This window comes from Limulus polyphemus, unplaced genomic scaffold (assembly GCF_000517525.1).
Source record: "Limulus polyphemus unplaced genomic scaffold, Limulus_polyphemus-2.1.2 Scaffold5879, whole genome shotgun sequence".
In the NCBI taxonomy this organism is placed as follows: domain Eukaryota; kingdom Metazoa; phylum Arthropoda; class Merostomata; order Xiphosura; family Limulidae; genus Limulus; species Limulus polyphemus.
In genome coordinates this window covers 33441-43396 of record NW_013671489.1, presented here as the reverse complement: position 1 = coordinate 43396, position 9956 = coordinate 33441, and the positions used below count along the sequence as shown (strand labels likewise).

At 34.2% G+C, this 9956-nt stretch overlaps 1 long non-coding RNA gene across 1 annotated transcript in view; it reads left to right on the top strand.

Moving 5' to 3' along the window:
• LOC111089318 overlaps positions 1-8126 on the top strand; it is a 9684-nt gene extending 1558 nt beyond the window's left edge. Inside the window, exons 2-3 of the long non-coding RNA XR_002613587.1 lie at positions 5926-6147; positions 7899-8126. This is a non-coding gene — a long non-coding RNA (uncharacterized LOC111089318). The remainder of the gene's footprint in view (positions 1-5925; positions 6148-7898) is intronic.
• The last annotated feature ends 1830 nt before the right edge of the window (positions 8127-9956 follow it).

The window sequence follows — 9956 nt, the reverse complement described above, 5'->3', positions numbered from 1 at the left end:
GTCTATAGGTGAATCTCGAAAAAAGGTTTTTGAAGTAAAGTCATACCCATAAGTAGGAACGTTGTTCTCTGAGTATCCAGAAAGTTATGTACGACTACTAAAAACCTCTTTTTTTTTACTCTTTCACCACACAAAACTTCATTTTAGCTTTGAGGGGTTTCAACGTTTCTTATCCGAGTGCTTTGTTTACAAATATAAAAGATCGCTTCAAAGATCAGAGGATGTACTCAGTGACGGTCAATCCCACTATTCGTTGGTAAAAGAGTAGCTCAAGAGTTGGTGGTGGGCTGTGATGACCTTCCCTCTAGTCTCACACTACTAAATTAGGGACGGCTAGCGCAGGTAGCCCCTGTGTAGCTTTGTTCGAAATTCACAACAAAAATTTCCAAGTTTTTTTTTTAGTTAAAGAAGCATAATAACGATTTTGAAATTTTGAAAAAAAACATGTTTAAAATCTCCAACAGTATTTAACATACAGGGTGTCTCAGAAATATAGACCCATAGAGAAAATAGACATTATATTCTTAAAGTCAGCTGTACATATTTCAGGATAGAAAATACCCTGATGGCACAGTATACCAAGAATTAATACGTGTGGGGCTGTTAATGGCATGCAATTTGAATAATAAATAAATAAATTAAAAATACATTGTGTAGTTCTCCCTATGGGTCCACACTTCTGGGACACCCTGTATATATATATGTATACTTTTAATTACATTTACAAAGTTCAGCAAATTTAGTTCTTAAATGAAAAACAAACTCTCTCTTCTAGTTGCAATCCACTTGGACCTCGTTTTCGTGTAAGGATTATTGAATGCAGATGGGAAAATATTATTAGATTTCATAACGAAAATCATAATTATTAGAGTTTTAGCAAATGTTAAGAAGTAACAACGAATTGGTCTGTTCTCTCTTAACACACGTGGGAAGAAAGAGATGCTCGTTCTAAGAAACTGAAACAGCCTTTAAAGCTGTAATCTGTTGTTACCAGCAGCCTGCTATACATCACCAGCACGTGAAAGCTGTGATTAAGCTTCTCGAAGGATATCCATAAACTACTTGTCCTGTACATTGCAGGAACGGAATATAATGACTTTAACTCACCAGGGGCACGAATGACGTCGCGGTAACTTACTAATTACATACACCAAGTCAATTCGAACGTTGAGGACTGTATCTTACTCAGCATGCGCATGTGTAATTTTTATTACTTTTACACTCAAAATGTTGATATATTTGGACTAGTTTTATTGAAAATTTCCACTGACCTTCATAAACGAACGAAAGTCATATACAATTGCACGAAATAATATGCAGGAGCTTAGACTCGTGTATGGAGTTTAGGGTCATGCTTCGAGTTTAGATTCAAGTTTAAAGTTTAGAGTCATGTTTGGAGTTTAATCGTGTTTGTATTTTAGACTCATGCTTGGAGTTTAGACTCAAGTTTAAACTTTAGTCATTTTTGAAGTTTAATCGTGTTTATATTTTAGACTCATACTTTGAGTTTAGAGTCATGCTTAGAGTTTAGAGTCATGTTTGGAGTTTAATCGTGTTTGTGTTTTAGACTCATACTTTGAGTTTAGAGTCATGCTTAAAGTTTAGAGTCATGCTTGTAGTTTAGACTCATATTTGGAGTTTAGAGTCATGCTTAGAGTTTACAGTCATGCTTGTAGTTTAGACTCATATTTGGAGTTTAGAGTCATGCTTAGAGTTTACAGTCATGCTTGTAGTTTAGACTCATATTTGGAGTTTAGAGTCATGCTTAGAGTTTAGACTCATATTTGATGTTTAGACTCATACTTGGAGTTTAGACTCACGAAAGTTTAGCAAAATAACTAGGCTAGTGGAGTGCGATGGGAAGGGAACAAATAATTTTTGAAAGGGCCATCACATCTTTTGCCCCACCCAATTAAAAAACAATGTTTCAGATCGAGAAAGGTCGATCAGATTGTGTCTCTGAGATTACTAAAATCTATAATTTTTGTAATATTTCTTACTTCCTCACTAGCAAAATTCTGTATTTTCGAATTTCCATACCAAGCTTTAGCACTTATTTATCTTTAGTGACAGTTTAACATATCCTTGTTGATAGTTTAATAAGTGTTTATTAGATAGTTATAATTGTGAAGTAATAACCTTCGACCTTTGTCTTGTGTAATATGAAATGTCTATTTTATTACACTACATATTCTATAACTTCATTCTGCTACAAATGCCTGATAATCGTCACATTATTGGTATTACATTAGATATTCTGTAACTTCATTTTGCTACAAATGCCTGATAATCGTCACATTATTGGTATTACATTAGATATTCTATAACTTCATTCTGCTACAAATGTCTGATAATCGTCACATTATTGAATAATTATTTTTGTTTATCACGACAAATTTGCTAATCCAGAAAAAAAAATATTCAGTTTTCCACTAAATAAAACAGTAAACGAGAACGTTCGCTCACGGCTTGTAAAAAACCCCCATCTAACGGTGTTAATATAAGTTATATATATTTATTTAGCATTAATGGATTGCGGATAGTGTATTTTTAATGTGGCAAATTAATTGTTGCCTACTTTTTATTTAAAAAATGGAATATTTTAGCATGTATTAGAAGAACGAGCAATTTGAAACTTTTGGATTAATTTGATAATTATTTTCCTGTTTTATTAACTAAAAGCTAAATTTTATTATGTAGAGGTAGCTATAAGCGAAAAGCCTTAGAAAACTGCATGTATATATACCAGAAAATTTTATACTTTTGTATTCTATCTCACAAGTAAGCGTAGCAACATTCCGTCCAAAATACAATAAAATAAACATACTTATGTCGAACTTGTATTTTGATGAAATAATTTGTAATATAAATACGAAATTGATAGAGATGTAATATATAAGCATAACGTGTGTTTTATACCTCCGTGTATGGATATAAACAATTTTCAACATTTTTTGTTTGTGCAGCTATGTGCTGTTTACACATAACAAATTGGTTAAGAAGGTTGTTAAGTTGTTTTCGTTCTAGCTACCTATTGTTCTGTGTCATTCACCTAGAGTATCTTCTTTGTCTTCCCGTGGTAAAGATAGCTTCAAGTTCATTCGCGGTATGTGAAGTTATAGAGTTATAGTTTATACTGGCAGTCAAGTCATCTTTTATGTTTCATTGGGAATAGCCAGGCACGTAGATACTGCTGGTCGCTCTGAGTAAGTCTGACGTTAACAAGTTAAGTAAGTAAGGTGAGATTTATTCAGTCTGAAACAGGAGCTGAACCGAGTTAGACTTGCTTCCAACCAGGTCTAAGTTAGATCATCACCACACCTAACACTCCAGTGTCCGATGTCCCAAGTAAAGTACATGTTTTCACTGTATTTATTTTTAACAAAGACTTTATAATGATTGTACATTTGTGTTCAGTCTCTCTTTATTCCTCGCGAACTCAGTTAGTCAGAGAATGAAAAATTATTTTGCAGTAAATATCTTGGCGAATCTCCAGTTATTAAGCGGATCTTTCTTGCTACTGTTAGTGGAAATCAGCGCTGTCTGAAAATACTAAAAACATAATTCAGTTACCTAATTATGTTACTGTTAAACATGGAATTAATAGAGATAGCTTTAGGTAACAGTAACCTAATAATGTTACTGTTAAACATGGAATTAATAGAGAAGGTTTGGAATAGTAATCGAACTATGTTATTTTTATGAAACGTTATAAAGGAAATATAACCGGTACTTTAAATATTTCTTCTGATCCTGTGATTGCCAATTTCATATAGGTTTCGGAACTTTAGACACGTCCTTTCTTGAAAGTCCGTTACTTAAATAAGCGAAACGACCATTATTAACAACGATTTCCAAAGCACATGGTTTTTAACCAGCCAAGACAAGCTTAATAAATTAAATGTTATTTCAGTTCACTAAACTTAAGTGTAGTTTCGTTATAAATATTTAACTTCTTACGATAATAGTTTCATCGATAAGCAATGATTTTTTTTTACATACAAATTAAGTAGTTTTCAAAACTGTATTCAAGCTAGAAGTATTTTGGGGGAATCATCATGCCTTATACAATAACATGCCGAGCATACGTACATTACAAAGGCATTCAACACCTGCAAATATACTCCCTCCTATCTTGTCAACGTACAGGCATTAATGGATATGGCCATATTTGCTACAATGCCTTTGAGACCTATTTTAAATCGCATTTTTTCTCAATTTACATTAATCTTGGCTTTTGCTGGACTACAAACTACCCAAGTTTACCATTTCCCAATTATGTTATACAGACGTAAGTTTAAAATCACCCAGATTTACCACATCACCGGATTTGATAATGTGGTAAACCTGGGAAATTTTTAGTGTATGTTTGAGGATTATATTCGGTAATGTGGTAAACCTGGGTGATCTTTAGTGTATGTTTGAGGATTATATTTGATAATGTGGTAAACCTGGGAAATTTTTAGTGTATGTTTGAGGATTATATTCGGTAATGTGGTAAACCTGGGTGATCTTTAGTGTATGTTTGAGGATTATATTTGATAATGTGGTAAACCTGGGAAATTTTTAGTGTATATTTGAGGATTATACTCGGTAATGTGGTAAACCTGGGTGATCTTTAGTGTATGTTTGAGGATTATATTTGATAATGTGGTAAACCTGGGAAATTTTTAGTGTATGTTTGAGGATTATATTCGGTAATGTGGTAAACCTGGGTGATCTTTAGTGTATGTTTGAGGATTATATTTGTAATCGTAAAAAGTACCCTAAAGATCACCCAGGTTTACCACATTACCGAATATAATCGTCAAAAGTACAGGTTTACCACATTATCAAATATAATAATAAAAAGTACCCTAAAGATCACCCAGGTTTACCACATTATCAAATATAATCGTCAAAAGTACCCTAAAGATCACCCAGGTTTACCACATTATCAAATATAATCGTCAAAAGTACCCTAAAGATCACCCAAGTTTACCACATTATCAAATATAATCGTAAAAAGTACCCTAAAGATCACCCAGGTTTACCACATTATCAAATATAATCGTAAAAAGTACCCTAAAGATCACCCAGGTTTACCACATTATCAAATATAATCGTCAAAAGTACCCTAAAGATCACCCAGGTTTACCACATTATCAAATATAATCCTCAAACATACACTAAAAGTTACCCAGGTTTACACACATCACTACTGTATTTTTATTTTTCAAACAACAGAATTTTGATGAACCAAAAAAAATGAAAGAAAAAAGGCTATAAATTATTAAACATCACAGACTTGAATAAAAGTAACATAATGACCATAGTAGATGATATCTGTTCGTTTCTGTGCGACTAACAGATGTTGGTAGAATATCTATAGAAAACGTAAATAAAACATGTGTGACAGACGAAAAAAAAACGATCCTGTTAAAATACTCTCCGAGAACTGTAACAGACGTTTTTCTCTTACGGTAACCACGAATCTTGTTTGAAGCAGTGAACGAGGTCAGTCTTTACCCATAGGAAGGCTTAACTCATCTGATGCCAACTGAAAAAATATGATTTGTTTTCTTTCCCGACTGCCCCTTGCTTTTTCTTTCTTTCTATCTTACAATCAACAACTGTTGTTTATTGTTTGCTATTCATTCTGCCGTGCAATTCATCATTTTTTATAATAAAAACGTCGACAGATTGAAATAAAATGCCTTTTTCTCCAGTACTTTTGTATCCAATATTAGGCTAAATATTGAAAGATAAGATTAAAAAATAAAAAGATATACCTCACGCTCGTCCCAGTGTGTACAAGGGTTATTGAATGTGCAAAATGTATAAACACTACAATAAAAAAACCTTTTCGTCTGTATTGACAACAATAACCTGATAACTTAATGCAACAAAATAAAATGTTTTTGTTTTTTTCTCTCTTTTGATTAGGAACAGTCTTTCAAGGATAGGTCTGATCGTTCCAACCAACTTTTTCCATCTTCTTGCCATTTCGTTTCAGTAATCCAGCATCAAGTTGAATTTGGTATCTGTTTATTTACATATAACCTTGTTAATCATTCGTCATTATTTTCCGTGAAGTGACAAAATTATCATAGAAGTCTGATTAACAGACTACGTAATTTGTGCTATTATGCTGTGTTCTATCGTTTGGTAGGTGTTTTTAGATTATTTAGTCAAGATAATGACATTTCCAGTCCACATAGTAATAATGAATGAATTTTTTTTTTTCAATAACGTTTGCTACAGGCTACGTTCGCTTGTAGGCCTAACTCCACGAACAACTTTCAACAGAAAGTCTGAAACTAATCTACACTTAACTCATAGATTAACTGATTTACATAATTTCCTCGTTAACCAGATGATAATAAACACGCTAGTTAATTCACTGTTTAGCTTGCTAACTGAATTACAGCCCGGCATGGCCAGGTGGTTAGGGCACTCGACTCGCAATCTGAAGGTCGCGGGTTCGAATACCCGTTACACCAAACATGCTAGCCCTTTCAGCCGTGGGGGCGTTATAATGTGACGGTCAATCCCACTATTCGTTGGTAAAAGAGTAGCCCAAGAGTTAGCGGTGGGTGGTGATGACTAGCTGCCTTCCCTCTAGTCTTATACTGCTAAATTAGGAACGGCTAGCGCAGATAGCCCTCGTGTAGCTTTGCGCGAAATTAAAAAAAACAAAAAAAAACTGAATTACAGAACTTAATAACTCATTGACTGGCACTGAACTGATTTACTCTTTAATTACTCATTTAATTAATTGACTCTGATATTTATATTGTACTTTTATTTCTACACAGTAGAGAAAGCTTCTAGATTACGACGTAAAGACTAGCTCCCTCTAGCACACAAACATTTAAATTAAGACACTAAAAATAAAAATTACAACAATACATTTCAAGTATCTTCACCTAATATTTTATATTTCATTTTCGTCTCACTCTGTCTAGCTAAGAAAAATTCTCCCTCTGCAACACAGTTGTTGTTTGCATTGCAGACTAATTTTTAATTAGAGCTTGAATAACTTTGACGTTTTGCCAGAGTTGACGCGTTAAATACATTCATAGATAGTGTATAGTAGGCTACAGCGTGGTGAAGTTAAATCTAGTGTTTAACTTACAAGATGACATCATGTTCATGTATTTACGGATGTTAAGATCATTTGAACAGTAAAGTAGAAATAAAGTTTCTTCACATATCAACGAAATCAGCATGGGATAATCTGGTGGTTAGGACAGTCGACTCTCAATATGCGGGTCATGGGTTTGTCATCGTATATTTTCGCCTTTTCAGTCATGGGGGGGCATCATGATGTTACATTTAATCGCACTATTTGCTGTTAAAAGACTAGCCCAAGATTTGGCGGCGAGTGGTTTTAACTAGCTGTCTTGCTTCTGGTCTATACCTTTTAGATTAGGGACGGCTAGCGCAGATAGCCCATGAATAACTTTGCGCGAAATTCAACAATCAGTTATTTGGCGTTTTATTTTCACATTTCAGCGAGTGCCATCACCTGGTGTTGAGAAACATATCCTTGATTTAAAACCATACAAGTAACATTGTACAGTTTTATAGGAGAACACGTAAGTTCCTGTAAAGAAAAAAAAGTGTCATAAAAGAAAAGGAGATTTAGGATTGAATTTCTTTCTAGCCCTCAACTTGGTTACCCAACAATTTTTGTATAAAATAAAATAAAATAATAAGTTTTTGTTGTTCGGAAACACACAGTCGCTCACACCATTTTGCATGAAGTTAAATAATAAAAGCAAATGTTTTGAGAACAAGGGCACATTCTTTCATTTCTATAGCAATCAGAGTATATTTTTATTGGAAACTGTAAAAAAGTAATTTGCTCAGTATACAATATTTGTCTGTTCTAAGCTTCTTCCTCTTGCCAACAGCTGTCCATTGCAGAATGGGAGTAGGCAGAAAACTTGTCTTTTTATGACAGGTAAATCATGTTGCAAGAGAAGTAACCGAATGGGATCTGTAAGGGTATACGACGCCTAGTGAGCAAAGAGAAAAATAAAGGTCGAGGCTGTTCGTGATGAGACGTAGGAGTGAGACACGACAGCCTAGTAATACCTTCAAAGATAACGGGGTTTGAAGAAAGATCTTTTATTTTATGTTTGAAAAGAAGAGACTACTCTCTAAAAGGTTGGTGGGTTTGAATAAAATAAGTTTATAACAAGTACTTCTCTGTGCTTTAACTTCGAAGCAATCTCCATAATAACATCCTAACTAATGAAATAGCGACGAGGAATAAATTAGAAAAACTTGTCATGAATCTAAAATAACCTATAATGAATACCAAGGGCAGAGCTGTACGACTGAGCTACCCAAGAGCACAAGCCGTCCTCGCTAATGTTCACTTATAAAGCCTCTCGCTGTGACTATGGCCAACCATACTACGTTATTTTGTTATTTACTGATCGTAACAATTCAACGTCGTATGGTGATTATACTCTCAGTAAGAGGCTTTATAAGCATAATGAATAAATTACAAAAACAATATTCTGCATTCATATAAAGTGTGTACTTATTTTACTTTTAGCTCAACTAACCAATGAAACATTATTCTGCATTCATATAAAGTGTGTACTTATTTTACTTTTAGCTCAACTAACCAATGAAACATTATTCTGCATTCATATAAAGTGTGTACTTATTTTACTTTTAGCTCAACTAACCAATGAAACAATATTCTGCATTCATATAAAGTGTGTACTTATTTACTTTAGCTCAACTAACCAATGAAACATTATTTCACATTAGTCGTTGTTTTTCAAACTGGGAGTACAGACAAGGTGAGTCACAAAACACGTCATTCAAACTGACGTAGACTTTCTGGTGACTCTGACGAATACACACAAAGATTTGGATGATAACAAATAACTATTTCAATTAAATCAGTTTTTTTTTTCCTCTCAGTTCTGGACCTTGTATCTTTTTTTTCTTCAGTTTTCAGTCCCACCAAAAATTTCAGTTCTAAAAGATGACAGAAACTGTTTAAAAAACACAAACATACTTATGAACGGTAAGATCTCTAGATAAGACCCCTATTCCGGCCATTTGCGTGGACGCCAGTTATGGAGTTGCTATGACCTTGACCACACGAGAGTTCCTCGCTAAGCCTGAAAATAGGTCAAACCTATAAAGTTTTACTCCATTCACCTTAGCCTAAACGTGAAAGGGAATTTTAGAAGAAATATAAGTTATATTTTGATGTTTTTAGTAGAAGTTGCTGACAGTTTTTGATTTGTACGTACCTGCAATGATGGCAGATTTTAGAAGATATATTTTATTTATTTTGCCTTCTTCAGGGATCGTGGATTGGTCCTGTGGTATAGCTCCGATACCACAAATTATCCCGCATTTTCAGTTGTAGGTGCGTTATAAATGCCCCCCAGTGGCACAGCGGTATGTCTGCGGACTTACAACGCTAGAAACCGGGTTTCGATACCCGTGGTGGGCAGAGCACAGATAGCCCATTGTGTAGCATTGTGTATAATTACAAACAAACAAGCGTTATAAAAGTAACAATCAATTCCTCAGTGTGAATGGTGGTTTGTAGGGTGCTGCAGACTGACTGCTTTCCCTCTAGTTAGTAGCTCAAAATTAGGGACAATGGCAGATAGCCTTAGTAGTTTTGTCATATATTCAAAATACAAATGGACGATTTGGGATCATACAGATCACGTACATCACCAACAAGACTTCTCTTGGCTACCTCGATATCTGAAAGAAACTGATCCCAATATTACCATTGGGTTCACCGATTAAGCCGAGCTAATACAGTAAAACAGGAATATATATATATTTGTATTGGTATTTGGGTAACGTTTATTTGCGCTAATTCAGAGCCTTATATAATGAATTACTGCCCGAAATAGTTCAGAACAAACCAACAGCTCACACGATAACGTAAACAGAGTGACTTTTATTATTTTGTATTATGT